Below are 22030 nucleotides of genomic sequence, written 5' to 3'. Positions count from 1 at the left end.
GCCTGGGCCTCTCTGCCTGGGTCTCTCTGCCTGGGCCTCTCTGCCTGGGCCTCTCTGCCTGGGCCTCTCTGCCTGGGCCTCTCTGCCTGGGCCTCTCTGCCTGGGCCTCTCTGCCTGGGCCTCTCTGCCTGGGCTTCTCTGCCTGGGCCTCTCTGCCTGGGCCTCTCTGCCTGGGCCTCTCTGCCTGGGCCTCTCTGCCTGGGCCTCTCTGCCTGGGCTTCTCTGCCTGGGCTTCTCTGCCTGGGTCTCTGCCTGCCTGGGCCTCTCTGCCTGGGTCTCTCTGCCTGGGCCTCTCTGCCTGGGCCTCTCTGCCTGGTCCTCTCTGCCCTGGGGTCCTCTCTGCCTGGGCCTCTCTGCCTGGGCCTCTCTGCCTGGGCTGCCTCTCTGCCTGGGCCTCTCTGCCTGGGTCTCTCTGCCTGGGCCTCTGCCTGGGCCTCTCTGCCTGGGCCTCTCTGCCTGGGCCTCTCTGCCTGGGCTTCTCTGCCTGGGCCTCTCTGCCTGGGCCTCTCTGCCTGGGCCTCTCTGCCTGGGCCTCTCTGCCTGGGCCTCTCTGCCTGGGCCTCTCTGCCTGGGCCTCTCTGCCTGGGCCTCTCTGCCTGGGCCTCTCTGCCTGGGCCTCTCTGCCTGGGCCTCTCTGCCTGGGCTTCTCTGCCTGGGCCTCTCTGCCTGGGCCTCTCTGCCTGGGTCTCTCTGCCTGGGCCTCTCTGCCTGGGCCTCTCTGCCTGGGCCTCTCTGCCTGGGCCTCTCTGCCTGGGCCTCTCTGCCTGGGCTTCTCTGCCTGGGCCTCTCTGCCTGGGCCTCTCTGCCTGGGCCTCTCTGCCTGGGCCTCTCTGCCTGGGCCTCTCTGCCTGGGCCTCTCTGCCTGGGCCCTCTCTGCCAAGGCATCCTATGTCTCTGAAGGGACTGCCTTCATGTTTATGTTCATGAAATAAACAGAGTGGACAAAACATTAAGAACACCTTCCCAATATTGAGTTGCTGGGCCCCCTTTGGCCCTCAGAACAGCCTCAATTTGTTGGGGCATGGACTCTGAAAGCATTCATTATATTAGAGAAGCTCTGCCCCCTGCCAGTATCTACCCCACGCTGCATCTGCCAATTCACTGAACCGTCTTACAGCCACAACAACGGCAATAAAGCAAACGTTTAACTTCATAATTATCAGCTACATGCCTGTGAATCTGTACTAATCTAGCTAGCCAGCTGAATGAATGAATTACATTTCATTTTCATGTCAATTTTCTAGTTGTCAACCCTTCCTTTATAGGATTAATTGGTAACCCATCTCTTATGGGATTAATTGGTAACCCATCTCTTATGGGATTAATTAGTAACCCATCCTTTATGGGATTAATTAGTAACCCATCCTTTGCCTGGGATTAATTGGTAACCCATCCTTTATGGGATTAATTAGTAACCCATCCTTTATGGGATTAATTAGTAACCCATCCTTTATGGGATTAATTGGTAACCCATCCTTTATGGGATTAATTAGTAACCCATCCTTTATGGGATTAATTAGTAACCCATCCTTTATAGGATTAATTAGTAACCCATCCTTTGCCTGGGATTAATTAGTAACCCATCTCTTATAGGATTAATTGGTAACCCATCCTTTATGGGATTAATTGGTAACCCATCCTTTATGGGATTAATTAGTAACCCATCTCTTATGGGATTAATTAGTAACCCATCCTTTATAGGATTAATTGGTAACCCATCCTTTATGGGATTAATTAGTAACCCATCTCTTATAGGATTAATTAGTAACCCATCCTTTATGGGATTAATTAGTAACCCATCTTTTATAGGATTAATTGGTAACCCATCTCTTATGGGATTAATTAGTAACCCATCCTTTATGGGATTAATTAGTAACCCATCTTTTATAGGATTAATTGGTAACCCATCTCTTATAGGATTAATTGGTAACCCATCCTTTATGGGATTAATTGGTAACCCATCCTTTATGGGATTAATTAGTAACCCATCTCTTATAGGATTAATTAGTAACCCATCCTTTATAGGATTAATTGGTAACCCATCTCTTATAGGATTAATTGGTAACCCATCTCTTATAGGATTAATTGGTAACCCATCCTTTATGGGATTAATTGGTAACCCATCCTTTATGGGATTAATTGGTAACCCATCCTTTATGGGATTAATTGGTAACCCATCCTTTATGGGATTAATTGTAACCCATCCTTTATGGGATTAATTGGTAACCCATCCTTTATGGGATTAATTGGTAACCCATCCTTTATGGGATTAATTGGTAACCCATCCTTTATGGGATTAATTAGTAACCCATCCTTTATAGGATTAATTGGTAACCCATCTCTTATAGGATTAATTGGTAACCCATCTCTTATAGGATTAATTGGTAACCCATCCTTTATGGGATTAATTGGTAACCCATCCTTTATGGGATTAATTGGTAACCCATCCTTTATGGGATTAATTGGTAACCCATCTCTTATGGGATTAATTAGTAACCCATCCTTTATAGGATTAATTGGTAACCCATCTCTTATAGGATTAATTGGTAACCCATCCTTTATAGGATTAATTGGTAACCCATCTCTTATAGGATTAATTGGTAACCCATCCTTTATAGGATTAATTGGTAACCCATCTCTTATAGGATTAATTGGTAACCCATCCTTTATAGGATTAATTGGTAACCCATCCTTTATAGGATTAATTGGTAACCCATCTCTTATAGGATTAATTGGTAACCCATCTCTTATAGGATTAATTGGTAACCCATCCTTTATAGGATTAATTGGTAACCCATCCTTTATGGGATTAATTAGTAACCCATCCTTTATGGGATTAATTAGTAACCCATCCTTTATGGGATTAATTAGTAACCCATCCTTTATGGGATTAATTAGTAACCCATCCTTTATGGGATTAATTAGTAACCCATCCTTTATGGGATTAATTAGTAACCCATCCTTTATGGGATTAATTAGTAACCCATCCTTTATGGGATTAATTAGTAACCCATCCTTTATAGGATTAATTAGTAACCCATCCTTTATGGGATTAATTAGTAACCCATCCTTTATGGGATTAATTAGTAACCCATCCTTTATGGGATTAATTAGTAACCCATCCTTTATGGGATTAATTAGTAACCCATCCTTTATGGGATTAATTAGTAACCCATCTCTTATAGGATTAATTGGTAACCCATCTCTTATAGGATTAATTGGTAACCCATCTCTTATAGGATTAATTGGTAACCCATCTCTTATAGGATTAATTGGTAACCCATCTCTTATAGGATTAATTGGTAACCCATCCTTTATAGGATTAATTGGTAACCCATCCTTTATGGGATTAATTAGTAACCCATCCTTTATGGGATTAATTAGTAACCCATCCTTTATAGGATTAATTAGTAACCCATCCTTTATGGGATTAATTGGTAACCCATCCTTTATAGGATTAATTAGTAACCCATCCTTTATGGGATTAATTAGTAACCCATCCTTTATAGGATTAATTAGTAACCCATCCTTTATGGGATTAATTAGTAACCCATCCTTTATGGGATTAATTAGTAACCCATCCTTTATGGGATTAATTAGTAACCCATCCTTTATGGGATTAATTAGTAACCCATCCTTTATGGGATTAATTGGTAACCCATCCTTTATGGGATTAATTAGTAACCCATCCTTTATAGGATTAATTAGTAACCCATCCTTTATGGGATTAATTGGTAACCCATCCTTTATGGGATTAATTGGTAACCCATCCTTTATGGGATTAATTAGTAACCCATCCTTTATGGGATTAATTAGTAACCCATCCTTTATGGGATTAATTAGTAACCCATCTTTTATAGGATTAATTGGTAACCCATCCTTTATGGGATTAATTAGTAACCCATCTCTTATAGGATTAATTAGTAACCCATCCTTTATGGGATTAATTAGTAACCCATCTTTTATAGGATTAATTGGTAACCCATCTCTTATGGGATTAATTAGTAACCCATCCTTTATGGGATTAATTAGTAACCCATCCTTTATAGGATTAATTGGTAACCCATCTCTTATAGGATTAATTGGTAACCCATCCTTTATGGGATTAATTGGTAACCCATCCCTTTATGGGATTAATTAGTAACCCATCCTTTATGGGATTAATTAGTAACCCATCTTTTATAGGATTAATTGGTAACCCATCCTTTATGGGATTAATTGGTAACCCATCCTTTATGGGATTAATTGGTAACCCATCCTTTATGGGATTAATTGGTAACCCATCTCTTATGGGATTAATTGGTAACCCATCCTTTATAGGATTAATTAGTAACCCATCCTTTATGGGATTAATTAGTAACCCATCCTTTATGGGATTAATTAGTAACCCATCCTTTATGGGATTAATTAGTAACCCATCCTTTATGGGATTAATTGGTAACCCATCCTTTATGGGATTAATTAGTAACCCATCCTTTATGGGATTAATTAGTAACCCATCCTTTATAGGATTAATTGGTAACCCATCCTTTATGGGATTAATTAGTAACCCATCCTTTATGGGATTAATTAGTAACCCATCCTTTATAGGATTAATTAGTAACCCATCCTTTATGGGATTAATTAGTAACCCATCCTTTATGGGATTAATTAGTAACCCATCTTTTATAGGATTAATTGGTAACCCATCTCTTATAGGATTAATTGGTAACCCATCTCTTATGGGATTAATTAGTAACCCATCCTTTATGGGATTAATTAGTAACCCATCCTTTATGGGATTAATTAGTAACCCATCCTTTATGGGATTAATTAGTAACCCATCCTTTATGGGATTAATTAGTAACCCATCCTTTATGGGATTAATTAGTAACCCATCCTTTATGGGATTAATTAGTAACCCATCCTTTATGGGATTAATTAGTAACCCATCCTTTATGGGATTAATTAGTAACCCATCCTTTATGGGATTAATTAGTAACCCATCCTTTATGGGATTAATTGGTAACCCATCCTTTATGGGATTAATTGGTAACCCATCCTTTATGGGATTAATTGGTAACCCATCCTTTATGGGATTAATTAGTAACCCATCCTTTATGGGATTAATTAGTAACCCATCCTTTATGGGATTAATTGGTAACCCATCTCTTATAGGATTAATTGGTAACCCATCCTTTATGGGATTAATTGGTAACCCATCCTTTATGGGATTAATTAGTAACCCATCCTTTATGGGATTAATTAGTAACCCATCCTTTATGGGATTAATTAGTAACCCATCCTTTATGGGATTAATTGGTAACCCATCCTTTATGGGATTAATTAGTAACCCATCCTTTATGGGATTAATTGGTAACCCATCCTTTATGGGATTAATTGGTAACCCATCCTTTATGGGATTAATTGGTAACCCATCCTTTATGGGATTAATTGGTAACCCATCCTTTATGGGATTAATTGGTAACCCATCCTTTATGGGATTAATTGGTAACCCATCTCTTATAGGATTAATTGGTAACCCATCCTTTATGGGATTAATTAGTAACCCATCCTTTATGGGATTAATTAGTAACCCATCTCTTATAGGATTAATTGGTAACCCATCCTTTATGGGATTAATTGGTAACCCATCCTTTATGGGATTAATTAGTAACCCATCCTTTATGGGATTAATTGGTAACCCATCCTTTATGGGATTAATTAGTAACCCATCCTTTATGGGATTAATTGGTAACCCATCCTTTATGGGATTAATTGGTAACCCATCTCTTATGGGATTAATTGGTAACCCATCTTTTATAGGATTAATTGGTAACCCATCCTTTATGGGATTAATTAGTAACCCATCTCTTATGGGATTAATTAGTAACCCATCCTTTATGGGATTAATTAGTAACCCATCTTTTATGGGATTAATTGGTAACCCATCCCTTTATGGGATTAATTAGTAACCCATCCTTTATGGGATTAATTGGTAACCCATCCTTTATGGGATTAATTGGTAACCCATCCTTTATGGGATTAATTGGTAACCCATCCTTTATGGGATTAATTAGTAACCCATCTCTTATAGGATTAATTGGTAACCCATCCTTTATGGGATTAATTAGTAACCCATCCTTTATAGGATTAATTAGTAACCCATCCTTTATGGGATTAATTGGTAACCCATCCTTTATGGGATTAATTGGTAACCCATCCCTTTATGGGATTAATTAGTAACCCATCCTTTATGGGATTAATTAGTAACCCATCTCTTATAGGATTAATTGGTAACCCATCCTTTATGGGATTAATTGGTAACCCATCTCTTATAGGATTAATTGGTAACCCATCCTTTATGGGATTAATTAGTAACCCATCCTTTATGGGATTAATTGGTAACCCATCCTTTATGGGATTAATTAGTAACCCATCCTTTATGGGATTAATTAGTAACCCATCCTTTATGGGATTAATTAGTAACCCATCCTTTATGGGATTAATTAGTAACCCATCCTTTATGGGATTAATTGGTAACCCATCCTTTATGGGATTAATTGGTAACCCATCTCTTATGGGATTAATTGGTAACCCATCCTTTATGGGATTAATTAGTAACCCATCCTTTATAGGATTAATTAGTAACCCATCCTTTATGGGATTAATTGGTAACCCATCTTTTATAGGATTAATTGGTAACCCATCCTTTATGGGATTAATTAGTAACCCATCCTTTATGGGATTAATTGGTAACCCATCCTTTATGGGATTAATTGGTAACCCATCCTTTATGGGATTAATTAGTAACCCATCCTTTATGGGATTAATTAGTAACCCATCCTTTATGGGATTAATTGGTAACCCATCTCTTATGGGATTAATTGGTAACCCATCCTTTATGGGATTAATTGGTAACCCATCCTTTATGGGATTAATTGGTAACCCATCCTTTATGGGATTAATTGGTAACCCATCCTTTATGGGATTAATTAGTAACCCATCTCTTATGGGATTAATTAGTAACCCATCCTTTATGGGATTAATTGGTAACCCATCCTTTATGGGATTAATTGGTAACCCATCTCTTATGGGATTAATTGGTAACCCATCCTTTATGGGATTAATTAGTAACCCATCCTTTATGGGATTAATTGGTAACCCATCCTTTATGGGATTAATTGGTAACCCATCCTTTATGGGATTAATTAGTAACCCATCCTTTATGGGATTAATTGGTAACCCATCCTTTATGGGATTAATTGGTAACCCATCCTTTATGGGATTAATTGGTAACCCATCCTTTATGGGATTAATTAGTAACCCATCCTTTATGGGATTAATTGGTAACCCATCCTTTATGGGATTAATTGGTAACCCATCCTTTATGGGATTAATTGGTAACCCATCCTTTATGGGATTAATTGGTAACCCATCCTTTATGGGATTAATTGGTAACCCATCCTTTATGGGATTAATTAGTAACCCATCCTTTATGGGATTAATTGGTAACCCATCCTTTATGGGATTAATTAGTAACCCATCCTTTATGGGATTAATTGGTAACCCATCTCTTATAGGATTAATTGGTAACCCATCCTTTATGGGATTAATTGGTAACCCATCCTTTATGGGATTAATTGGTAACCCATCTCTTATAGGATTAATTAGTAACCCATCCTTTATGGGATTAATTAGTAACCCATCTCTTATAGGATTAATTGGTAACCCATCCTTTATGGGATTAATTAGTAACCCATCTCTTATAGGATTAATTGGTAACCCATCCTTTATAGGATTAATTGGTAACCCATCCTTTATGGGATTAATTGGTAACCCATCTCTTATAGGATTAATTGGTAACCCATCTCTTATAGGATTAATTGGTAACCCATCCTTTATGGGATTAATTAGTAACCCATCTCTTATAGGATTAATTGGTAACCCATCTCTTATAGGATTAATTGGTAACCCATCCTTTATGGGATTAATTAGTAACCCATCCTTTATGGGATTAATTAGTAACCCATCCTTTATGGGATTAATTAGTAACCCATCCTTTATGGGATTAATTAGTAACCCATCCTTTATGGGATTAATTGGTAACCCATCCTTTATGGGATTAATTAGTAACCCATCCTTTATAGGATTAATTAGTAACCCATCCTTTATGGGATTAATTGGTAACCCATCCTTTATGGGATTAATTAGTAACCCATCCTTTATGGGATTAATTGGTAACCCATCCTTTATGGGATTAATTGGTAACCCATCTCTTATAGGATTAATTGGTAACCCATCTCTTATAGGATTAATTGGTAACCCATCCTTTATGGGATTAATTAGTAACCCATCCTTTATGGGATTAATTAGTAACCCATCCTTTATGGGATTAATTAGTAACCCATCCTTTATGGGATTAATTAGTAACCCATCCTTTATGGGATTAATTAGTAACCCATCTCTTATAGGATTAATTGGTAACCCATCCTTTATGGGATTAATTAGTAACCCATCCTTTATGGGATTAATTGGTAACCCATCCTTTATGGGATTAATTGGTAACCCATCCTTTATGGGATTAATTAGTAACCCATCCTTTATGGGATTAATTGGTAACCCATCCTTTATGGGATTAATTGGTAACCCATCCTTTATGGGATTAATTAGTAACCCATCTCTTATAGGATTAATTGGTAACCCATCCTTTATGGGATTAATTAGTAACCCATCTCTTATAGGATTAATTGGTAACCCATCCTTTATGGGATTAATTAGTAACCCATCCTTTATGGGATTAATTAGTAACCCATCCTTTATGGGATTAATTAGTAACCCATCCTTTATGGGATTAATTAGTAACCCATCCTTTATGGGATTAATTAGTAACCCATCCTTTATGGGATTAATTAGTAACCCATCCTTTATGGGATTAATTAGTAACCCATCCTTTATGGGATTAATTAGTAACCCATCCTTTATGGGATTAATTAGTAACCCATCTCTTATAGGATTAATTGGTAACCCATCCTTTATGGGATTAATTAGTAACCCATCCTTTATGGGATTAATTAGTAACCCATCTTTTATAGGATTAATTGGTAACCCATCTTTTATGGGATTAATTGGTAACCCATCCTTTATGGGATTAATTGGTAACCCATCCTTTATGGGATTAATTAGTAACCCATCTCTTATAGGATTAATTGGTAACCCATCCTTTATGGGATTAATTAGTAACCCATCCTTTATGGGATTAATTGGTAACCCATCCTTTATGGGATTAATTGGTAACCCATCCTTTATGGGATTAATTGGTAACCCATCCTTTATGGGATTAATTAGTAACCCATCCTTTATGGGATTAATTGGTAACCCATCTCTTATAGGATTAATTAGTAACCCATCTCTTATGGGATTAATTAGTAACCCATCCTTTATGGGATTAATTAGTAACCCATCTTTTATAGGATTAATTGGTAACCCATCCTTTATGGGATTAATTAGTAACCCATCTTTTATAGGATTAATTGGTAACCCATCTCTTATGGGATTAATTAGTAACCCATCCTTTATGGGATTAATTAGTAACCCATCTTTTATAGGATTAATTGGTAACCCATCCTTTATGGGATTAATTAGTAACCCATCTCTTATAGGATTAATTAGTAACCCATCCTTTATGGGATTAATTAGTAACCCATCTCTTATGGGATTAATTAGTAACCCATCCTTTATGGGATTAATTAGTAACCCATCCTTTATGGGATTAATTAGTAACCCATCCTTTATGGGATTAATTAGTAACCCATCCTTTATGGGATTAATTAGTAACCCATCCTTTATGGGATTAATTAGTAACCCATCCTTTATGGGATTAATTAGTAACCCATCTCTTATAGGATTAATTGGTAACCCATCCTTTATGGGATTAATTAGTAACCCATCCTTTATGGGATTAATTGGTAACCCATCCTTTATGGGATTAATTAGTAACCCATCCTTTATGGGATTAATTAGTAACCCATCCTTTATGGGATTAATTAGTAACCCATCCTTTATGGGATTAATTAGTAACCCATCCTTTATGGGATTAATTAGTAACCCATCCTTTATGGGATTAATTAGTAACCCATCCTTTATGGGATTAATTGGTAACCCATCCTTTATGGGATTAATTGGTAACCCATCCTTTATGGGATTAATTGGTAACCCATCCCTTTATGGGATTAATTAGTAACCCATCCTTTATGGGATTAATTAGTAACCCATCTCTTATAGGATTAATTGGTAACCCATCCTTTATGGGATTAATTAGTAACCCATCCTTTATGGGATTAATTAGTAACCCATCTTTTATAGGATTAATTGGTAACCCATCCTTTATGGGATTAATTGGTAACCCATCCTTTATGGGATTAATTGGTAACCCATCTTTTATGGGATTAATTGGTAACCCATCCTTTATGGGATTAATTAGTAACCCATCCTTTATGGGATTAATTGGTAACCCATCCTTTATGGGATTAATTGGTAACCCATCCTTTATGGGATTAATTAGTAACCCATCCTTTATGGGATTAATTAGTAACCCATCTCTTATAGGATTAATTGGTAACCCATCCTTTATGGGATTAATTAGTAACCCATCCTTTATGGGATTAATTGGTAACCCATCCTTTATGGGATTAATTAGTAACCCATCTCTTATGGGATTAATTAGTAACCCATCCTTTATGGGATTAATTAGTAACCCATCCTTTATGGGATTAATTAGTAACCCATCTCTTATGGGATTAATTAGTAACCCATCCTTTATGGGATTAATTAGTAACCCATCTCTTATAGGATTAATTGGTAACCCATCCTTTATGGGATTAATTAGTAACCCATCTCTTATGGGATTAATTAGTAACCCATCCTTTATGGGATTAATTAGTAACCCATCCTTTATGGGATTAATTAGTAACCCATCCTTTATGGGATTAATTAGTAACCCATCCTTTATGGGATTAATTGGTAACCCATCCTTTATGGGATTAATTGGTAACCCATCCCTTTATGGGATTAATTAGTAACCCATCCTTTATGGGATTAATTAGTAACCCATCTCTTATAGGATTAATTGGTAACCCATCCTTTATGGGATTAATTGGTAACCCATCTCTTATAGGATTAATTGGTAACCCATCCTTTATGGGATTAATTAGTAACCCATCCTTTATGGGATTAATTAGTAACCCATCCTTTATGGGATTAATTAGTAACCCATCCTTTATGGGATTAATTAGTAACCCATCCTTTATGGGATTAATTGGTAACCCATCCTTTATGGGATTAATTGGTAACCCATCCTTTATGGGATTAATTGGTAACCCATCCCTTTATGGGATTAATTAGTAACCCATCCTTTATGGGATTAATTAGTAACCCATCTCTTATAGGATTAATTGGTAACCCATCCTTTATGGGATTAATTGGTAACCCATCCTTTATGGGATTAATTAGTAACCCATCCTTTATGGGATTAATTAGTAACCCATCCTTTATGGGATTAATTAGTAACCCATCCTTTATGGGATTAATTAGTAACCCATCCTTTATAGGATTAATTAGTAACCCATCCTTTATGGGATTAATTGGTAACCCATCCTTTATGGGATTAATTGGTAACCCATCCTTTATGGGATTAATTGGTAACCCATCCTTTATGGGATTAATTAGTAACCCATCCTTTATAGGATTAATTAGTAACCCATCCTTTATGGGATTAATTGGTAACCCATCCTTTATGGGATTAATTGGTAACCCATCCTTTATGGGATTAATTGGTAACCCATCCTTTATGGGATTAATTAGTAACCCATCCTTTATGGGATTAATTGGTAACCCATCTCTTATAGGATTAATTGGTAACCCATCCTTTATGGGATTAATTAGTAACCCATCTCTTATGGGATTAATTGGTAACCCATCCTTTATGGGATTAATTGGTAACCCATCCTTTATGGGATTAATTAGTAACCCATCCTTTATGGGATTAATTAGTAACCCATCCTTTATGGGATTAATTGGTAACCCATCCTTTATGGGATTAATTGGTAACCCATCCTTTATGGGATTAATTGGTAACCCATCCCTTTATGGGATTAATTAGTAACCCATCCTTTATGGGATTAATTAGTAACCCATCTCTTATAGGATTAATTGGTAACCCATCCTTTATGGGATTAATTAGTAACCCATCCTTTATGGGATTAATTGGTAACCCATCCTTTATGGGATTAATTAGTAACCCATCCTTTATGGGATTAATTAGTAACCCATCCTTTATGGGATTAATTAGTAACCCATCCTTTATGGGATTAATTAGTAACCCATCCTTTATGGGATTAATTAGTAACCCATCCTTTATGGGATTAATTAGTAACCCATCTCTTATAGGATTAATTGGTAACCCATCCTTTATGGGATTAATTAGTAACCCATCCTTTATGGGATTAATTAGTAACCCATCTTTTATAGGATTAATTGGTAACCCATCTCTTATGGGATTAATTAGTAACCCATCCTTTATGGGATTAATTAGTAACCCATCTTTTATAGGATTAATTGGTAACCCATCCTTTATAGGATTAATTAGTAACCCATCCTTTATGGGATTAATTGGTAACCCATCCTTTATAGGATTAATTGGTAACCCATCCTTTATGGGATTAATTAGTAACCCATCTCTTATAGGATTAATTGGTAACCCATCTCTTATAGGATTAATTGGTAACCCATCCTTTATAGGATTAATTGGTAACCCATCCTTTATGGGATTAATTGGTAACCCATCTCTTATAGGATTAATTGGTAACCCATCCTTTATGGGATTAATTAGTAACCCATCCTTTATGGGATTAATTAGTAACCCATCCTTTATGGGATTAATTGGTAACCCATCCTTTATGGGATTAATTAGTAACCCATCTCTTATGGGATTAATTGGTAACCCATCCTTTATAGGATTAATTGGTAACCCATCCTTTATGGGATTAATTAGTAACCCATCCTTTATGGGATTAATTGGTAACCCATCCTTTATGGGATTAATTAGTAACCCATCTCTTATGGGATTAATTGGTAACCCATCCTTTATAGGATTAATTGGTAACCCATCCTTTATGGGATTAATTAGTAACCCATCCTTTATGGGATTAATTGGTAACCCATCCTTTATGGGATTAATTAGTAACCCATCCTTTATGGGATTAATTGGTAACCCATCCTTTATGGGATTAATTGGTAACCCATCCTTTATGGGATTAATTGGTAACCCATCCTTTATGGGATTAATTAGTAACCCATCTCTTATGGGATTAATTAGTAACCCATCCTTTATGGGATTAATTGGTAACCCATCCTTTATGGGATTAATTGGTAACCCATCCTTTATGGGATTAATTGGTAACCCATCCTTTATGGGATTAATTGGTAACCCATCCTTTATGGGATTAATTAGTAACCCATCCTTTATGGGATTAATTAGTAACCCATCTTTTATAGGATTAATTGGTAACCCATCCTTTATGGGATTAATTGGTAACCCATCTCTTATAGGATTAATTGGTAACCCATCTCTTATAGGATTAATTGGTAACCCATCCTTTATGGGATTAATTAGTAACCCATCCTTTATGGGATTAATTAGTAACCCATCCTTTATGGGATTAATTGGTAACCCATCCTTTATGGGATTAATTGGTAACCCATCCTTTATGGGATTAATTGGTAACCCATCCTTTATGGGATTAATTAGTAACCCATCCTTTATGGGATTAATTGGTAACCCATCCTTTATGGGATTAATTAGTAACCCATCTCTTATGGGATTAATTGGTAACCCATCCTTTATGGGATTAATTGGTAACCCATCCTTTATGGGATTAATTAGTAACCCATCCTTTATGGGATTAATTGGTAACCCATCCTTTATGGGATTAATTAGTAACCCATCCTTTATGGGATTAATTGGTAACCCATCCTTTATGGGATTAATTAGTAACCCATCCTTTATGGGATTAATTAGTAACCCATCCTTTATGGGATTAATTGGTAACCCATCCTTTATGGGATTAATTAGTAACCCATCCTTTATGGGATTAATTAGTAACCCATCCTTTATGGGATTAATTAGTAACCCATCCTTTATGGGATTAATTAGTAACCCATCCTTTATGGGATTAATTGGTAACCCATCCTTTATGGGATTAATTAGTAACCCATCCTTTATGGGATTAATTGGTAACCCATCCTTTATGGGATTAATTAGTAACCCATCCTTTATGGGATTAATTAGTAACCCATCCTTTATGGGATTAATTAGTAACCCATCCTTTATGGGATTAATTAGTAACCCATCCTTTATGGGATTAATTAGTAACCCATCCTTTATGGGATTAATTGGTAACCCATCCTTTATGGGATTAATTGGTAACCCATCCTTTATGGGATTAATTAGTAACCCATCCTTTATAGGATTAATTGGTAACCCATCCTTTATGGGATTAATTGGTAACCCATCCTTTATGGGATTAATTGGTAACCCATCCTTTATGGGATTAATTGGTAACCCATCCTTTATGGGATTAATTAGTAACCCATCCTTTATGGGATTAATTAGTAACCCATCCTTTATGGGATTAATTGGTAACCCATCCTTTATGGGATTAATTGGTAACCCATCCTTTATGGGATTAATTGGTAACCCATCCCTTTATGGGATTAATTAGTAACCCATCCTTTATGGGATTAATTAGTAACCCATCTCTTATAGGATTAATTGGTAACCCATCCTTTATGGGATTAATTGGTAACCCATCTCTTATGGGATTAATTGGTAACCCATCTTTTATAGGATTAATTGGTAACCCATCCTTTATGGGATTAATTAGTAACCCATCTCTTATGGGATTAATTAGTAACCCATCCTTTATGGGATTAATTAGTAACCCATCTTTTATAGGATTAATTGGTAACCCATCCTTTATGGGATTAATTAGTAACCCATCCTTTATGGGATTAATTAGTAACCCATCCTTTATAGGATTAATTGGTAACCCATCTCTTATGGGATTAATTAGTAACCCATCCTTTATGGGATTAATTAGTAACCCATCTTTTATAGGATTAATTGGTAACCCATCCTTTATGGGATTAATTGGTAACCCATCCTTTATGGGATTAATTAGTAACCCATCTTTTATAGGATTAATTGGTAACCCATCTCTTATAGGATTAATTGGTAACCCATCTCTTATGGGATTAATTAGTAACCCATCCTTTATGGGATTAATTGGTAACCCATCCCTTATGGGATTAATTAGTAACCCATCCTTTATGGGATTAATTGGTAACCCATCCTTTATGGGATTAATTAGTAACCCATCCTTTATGGGATTAATTGGTAACCCATCCCTTATGGGATTAATTAGTAACCCATCCTTTATGGGATTAATTAGTAACCCATCCTTTATGGGATTAATTGGTAACCCATCCTTTATGGGATTAATTAGTAACCCATCCTTTATGGGATTAATTAGTAACCCATCCTTTATGGGATTAATTAGTAACCCATCCTTTATGGGATTAATTGGTAACCCATCCTTTATGGGATTAATTAGTAACCCATCCTTTATGGGATTAATTAGTAACCCATCCTTTATGGGATTAATTGGTAACCCATCCTTTATGGGATTAATTGGTAACCCATCCTTTATGGGATTAATTGGTAACCCATCCTTTATGGGATTAATTAGTAACCCATCCTTTATGGGATTAATTGGTAACCCATCCTTTATGGGATTAATTGGTAACCCATCCTTTATGGGATTAATTAGTAACCCATCCTTTATAGGATTAATTAGTAACCCATCCTTTATGGGATTAATTGGTAACCCATCCTTTATGGGATTAATTGGTAACCCATCCTTTATGGGATTAATTGGTAACCCATCCTTTATGGGATTAATTGGTAACCCATCCTTTATGGGATTAATTAGTAACCCATCCTTTATGGGATTAATTGGTAACCCATCCTTTATGGGATTAATTAGTAACCCATCCTTTATGGGATTAATTGGTAACCCATCCTTTATGGGATTAATTAGTAACCCATCCTTTATGGGATTAATTAGTAACCCATCCTTTATGGGATTAATTAGTAACCCATCCTTTATGGGATTAATTGGTAACCCATCCTTTATGGGATTAATTTGTAACCCATCCTTTATGGGATTAATTAGTAACCCATCCTTTATGGGATTAATTGGTAACCCATCCTTTATGGGATTAATTAGTAACCCATCCTTTATGGGATTAATTGGTAACCCATCCTTTATGGGATTAATTGGTAACCCATCCTTTATAGGATTAATTGGTAACCCATCCTTTATGGGATTAATTGGTAACCCATCCTTTATGGGATTAATTAGTAACCCATCCTTTATAGGATTAATTGGTAACCCATCCTTTATGGGATTAATTAGTAACCCATCCTTTATGGGATTAATTGGTAACCCATCCTTTATGGGATTAATTGGTAACCCATCCTTTATAGGATTAATTGGTAACCCATCCTTTATGGGATTAATTGGTAACCCATCCTTTATGGGATTAATTGGTAACCCATCCTTTATGGGATTAATTAGTAACCCATCTCTTATGGGATTAATTGGTAACCCATCCTTTATGGGATTAATTAGTAACCCATCCTTTATGGGATTAATTGGTAACCCATCCTTTATGGGATTAATTAGTAACCCATCTCTTATAGGATTAATTGGTAACCCATCCTTTATGGGATTAATTAGTAACCCATCCTTTATGGGATTAATTAGTAACCCATCCTTTATGGGATTAATTAGTAACCCATCCTTTATGGGATTAATTAGTAACCCATCCTTTATGGGATTAATTGGTAACCCATCCTTTATGGGATTAATTGGTAACCCATCCTTTATGGGATTAATTAGTAACCCATCCTTTATGGGATTAATTAGTAACCCATCCTTTATGGGATTAATTAGTAACCCATCCTTTATGGGATTAATTAGTAACCCATCCTTTATGGGATTAATTAGTAACCCATCCTTTATGGGATTAATTGGTAACCCATCCTTTATGGGATTAATTGGTAACCCATCCTTTATGGGATTAATTAGTAACCCATCCTTTATGGGATTAATTAGTAACCCATCTCTTATAGGATTAATTGGTAACCCATCCTTTATGGGATTAATTAGTAACCCATCTCTTATAGGATTAATTAGTAACCCATCCTTTATGGGATTAATTAGTAACCCATCCTTTATGGGATTAATTAGTAACCCATCCTTTATGGGATTAATTAGTAACCCATCTCTTATAGGATTAATTGGTAACCCATCCTTTATGGGATTAATTAGTAACCCATCTCTTATAGGATTAATTGGTAACCCATCCTTTATAGGATTAATTGGTAACCCATCCTTTATGGGATTAATTGGTAACCCATCCTTTATGGGATTAATTAGTAACCCATCTCTTATAGGATTAATTGGTAACCCATCCTTTATGGGATTAATTAGTAACCCATCCTTTATGGGATTAATTAGTAACCCATCTTTTATGGGATTAATTGGTAACCCATCCTTTATGGGATTAATTAGTAACCCATCTCTTATAGGATTAATTGGTAACCCATCCTTTATGGGATTAATTAGTAACCCATCTCTTATAGGATTAATTAGTAACCCATCTCTTATAGGATTAATTAGTAACCCATCCTTTATGGGATTAATTAGTAACCCATCCTTTATGGGATTAATTAGTAACCCATCCTTTATGGGATTAATTGGTAACCCATCCTTTATGGGATTAATTAGTAACCCATCCTTTATGGGATTAATTGGTAACCCATCCCTTATGGGATTAATTGGTAACCCATCCTTTATGGGATTAATTGGTAACCCATCCTTTATAGGATTAATTAGTAACCCATCCTTTATGGGATTAATTGGTAACCCATCCTTTATGGGATTAATTGGTAACCCATCCTTTATGGGATTAATTAGTAACCCATCCTTTATGGGATTAATTGGTAACCCATCCTTTATGGGATTAATTAGTAACCCATCCTTTATGGGATTAATTGGTAACCCATCCTTTATGGGATTAATTAGTAACCCATCCTTTATGGGATTAATTGGTAACCCATCCTTTATGGGATTAATTGGTAACCCATCCTTTATGGGATTAATTAGTAACCCATCTTTTATAGGATTAATTGGTAACCCATCCTTTATGGGATTAATTAGTAACCCATCTCTTATAGGATTAATTAGTAACCCATCTCTTATGGGATTAATTAGTAACCCATCCTTTATGGGATTAATTAGTAACCCATCCTTTATGGGATTAATTAGTAACCCATCCTTTATGGGATTAATTAGTAACCCATCCTTTATGGGATTAATTGGTAACCCATCCTTTATGGGATTAATTGGTAACCCATCTCTTATGGGATTAATTGGTAACCCATCCTTTATGGGATTAATTAGTAACCCATCCTTTATGGGATTAATTGGTAACCCATCCTTTATGGGATTAATTGGTAACCCATCTCTTATGGGATTAATTGGTAACCCATCCTTTATGGGATTAATTAGTAACCCATCCTTTATGGGATTAATTAGTAACCCATCTCTTATAGGATTAATTGGTAACCCATCCTTTATGGGATTAATTAGTAACCCATCCTTTATGGGATTAATTGGTAACCCATCCTTTATGGGATTAATTAGTAACCCATCTTTTATAGGATTAATTGGTAACCCATCTCTTATGGGATTAATTAGTAACCCATCCTTTATGGGATTAATTAGTAACCCATCTTTTATAGGATTAATTGGTAACCCATCCTTTATGGGATTAATTAGTAACCCATCTCTTATAGGATTAATTAGTAACCCATCTCTTATAGGATTAATTGGTAACCCATCCTTTATGGGATTAATTAGTAACCCATCTCTTATAGGATTAATTGGTAACCCATCTCTTATAGGATTAATTGGTAACCCATCCTTTATGGGATTAATTAGTAACCCATCCTTTATGGGATTAATTGGTAACCCATCCTTTATGGGATTAATTAGTAACCCATCCTTTATGGGATTAATTGGTAACCCATCTCTTATAGGATTAATTAGTAACCCATCCTTTATAGGATTAATTGGTAACCCATCCTTTATGGGATTAATTGGTAACCCATCTCTTATAGGATTAATTAGTAACCCATCCTTTATGGGATTAATTGGTAACCCATCCTTTATGGGATTAATTAGTAACCCATCCTTTATGGGATTAATTAGTAACCCATCCTTTATGGGATTAATTAGTAACCCATCCTTTATGGGATTAATTAGTAACCCATCCTTTATGGGATTAATTGGTAACCCATCCTTTATAGGATTAATTAGTAACCCATCCTTTATGGGATTAATTAGTAACCCATCCTTTATGGGATTAATTAGTAACCCATCCTTTATGGGATTAATTGGTAACCCATCTCTTATGGGATTAATTGGTAACCCATCTCTTATGGGATTAATTGGTAACCCATCTCTTATAGGATTAATTAGTAACCCATCCTTTATGGGATTAATTAGTAACCCATCCTTTATGGGATTAATTAGTAACCCATCCTTTATGGGATTAATTGGTAACCCATCCTTTATGGGATTAATTAGTAACCCATCTTTTATAGGATTAATTGGTAACCCATCCTTTATGGGATTAATTGGTAACCCATCCTTTATGGGATTAATTAGTAACCCATCTCTTATGGGATTAATTGGTAACCCATCCTTTATAGGATTAATTGGTAACCCATCCTTTATGGGATTAATTAGTAACCCATCCTTTATGGGATTAATTGGTAACCCATCCTTTATGGGATTAATTAGTAACCCATCCTTTATGGGATTAATTGGTAACCCATCCTTTATGGGATTAATTGACACATAAACAAACATTACAATAATTCACTGTGAATTAAATGATCAATGTTCTCTGTATTGCACATCACATAAAGAGTGAAAAAGGGTAAAATAATGAAATTAAAAACTATAAAAAGGTAGAAATCAATACATACCGGTACTAGTAAATTATATCACTAGAGCAATAATAATCATACATACGGCATTGGAGAAGTGCCCTCCGTGTTCCGTTCCAAATACTTTAATTTGGACTAATTCTCCGACCCTCCTTGCTCTCATTCTCCGACCCTCCTTGCTCTCATTCTCCGACCCTCCTTGCTCTCATTCTCCGACCCTCCTTGCTCTCATTCTCCGACCCTCCTTGCTCTCATTCTCCGACCCTCCTTGCTCTCATTCTCCGACCCTCCTTGCTCTCATTCTCCGACACTCCTTGCTCTCATTCTCCGACACTCCTTGCTCTCATTCTCCGACCCTCCTTGCTCTCATTCTCCGACCCTCCTTGCTCTCATTCTCCGACACTCCTTGCTCTCATTCTCCGACACTCCTTGCTCTCATTCTCCGACACTCCTTGCTCTCATTCTCCGACCCTCCTTGCTCTCATTCTCTGACCCTCCTTGCTCTCATTCTCCGACCCTCCTTGCTCTCATTCTCTGACCCTCATTGCTCTCATTCTCCGACCCTCCTTGTGTTTGACACATTATTATCTGGATTGTTTACCCATGAAATAACAATCCTTTGTATTCTAATTCCCTGAGTCTGCCTGGGCCTCTGAGTCTGCCTGGGCCTCTGAGTCTGCCTGGGCCTCTGAGTCTGCCTGGGCCTCTGAGTCTGACTGGGCCTCTGAGTCTGCCTGGGCCTCTGAGTCTGACTGGGCCTCTGAGTCTGCCTGGGCCTCCAAGTCTGCCTGGTCCTGGGCCTCTGAGTCTGCCTGGGCCTCTGAGTCTGCCTGGGCCTCTAAGTCTGCCTGGGCCTCTAAGTCTGCCTGGGCCTCCAAGTCTGCCTGGTCCTGGGCCTCTGAGTCTGCCTGGGCCTCTGAGTCTGCCTGGGCCTCTGAGTCTGCCTGGGCCTCTGAGTCTGCCTGGGCCTCTAAGTCTGCCTGGGCCTCCAAGTCTGCCTGGTCCTCCAAGTCTGCCTGGTCCTGGGCCTCTGAGTCTGCCTGGGCCTCTGAGTCTGCCTGGGCCTCTGAGTCTGCCTGGGCCTCTGAGTCTGCCTGGGCCTCTGAGTCTGCCTGGGCCTCTGAGTCTGCCTGGGCCTCTGAGTCTGCCTGGGCCTCTGAGTCTGCCTGGGCCTCTGAGTCTGCCTGGGCCTCTGAGTCTGCCTGGGCCTCTGAGTCTGCCTGGGCCTCTGAGTCTGCCTGGGCCTCTAAGTCTGCCTGGGCCTGGGCCTCTCTGTCTGTTCCCTACTACCTGTGGGCCCTGGTTAACAGTATTTCCCTACTACCTGCGGGCCCTGGTCAACAGTAGTCCCCTACTACCTGCTGACCCTGGTCAACAGTAGTGCCCTACTACCTATACAAAGAATAGTGTGGGGTTTGAGACTGAACCATGAGTATAAAAATATATCACCAGTGCTGAGCTGAGGAGATGAGGGAGAGACAAGAGGCTCAGAGAGAGGTGAGCTCTCTGGTCACTAGTGTGGAAGACAGTGTAAAATTCATCTGATGCTGCTGCCCCTGGCTCTGTCTGAACAGGGGTACGTAGGTAATGGTGTTTTCTCAGGCTTGGGATTGGTATGATCTGGCCCAGTGTATTCAGTGCCCCCTCCTCTCCTCTCAGAGAGATCTGATAAATGTCATTTCCAGCTGAGATATTATGTCTTTATACATGGGAAGGTACCACAGGAAGAACGGAACGGATGGATGGATGGACTTAATACAGTGGCTGGAAAAACCTACAGCCAAGACCAGTAGAACAACTGGTCCTTCTGTAGCTCAGTTGGTAGAGCATGGCGCTTGTAACGCCAGGGAATTGTGTTCGATCCCGGGACCACCCATACGTAGAATGTATGCACACATGACTGTAAGTCGC

At 37.5% G+C, this 22030-nt stretch overlaps 1 pseudogene; it reads right to left on the bottom strand.

Moving 5' to 3' along the window:
* Positions 1 to 22030, bottom strand: part of LOC118382393 (phospholipid phosphatase-related protein type 1-like) — a 198521-nt pseudogene that overhangs the window by 62587 nt on the left and 113904 nt on the right.

Source organism: Oncorhynchus keta, chromosome 12, assembly GCF_023373465.1.
Source record: "Oncorhynchus keta strain PuntledgeMale-10-30-2019 chromosome 12, Oket_V2, whole genome shotgun sequence".
Classification (NCBI taxonomy): Eukaryota; Metazoa; Chordata; class Actinopteri; order Salmoniformes; family Salmonidae; genus Oncorhynchus; species Oncorhynchus keta.
This window is presented reverse-complemented; position numbering and strand designations above follow the sequence as displayed.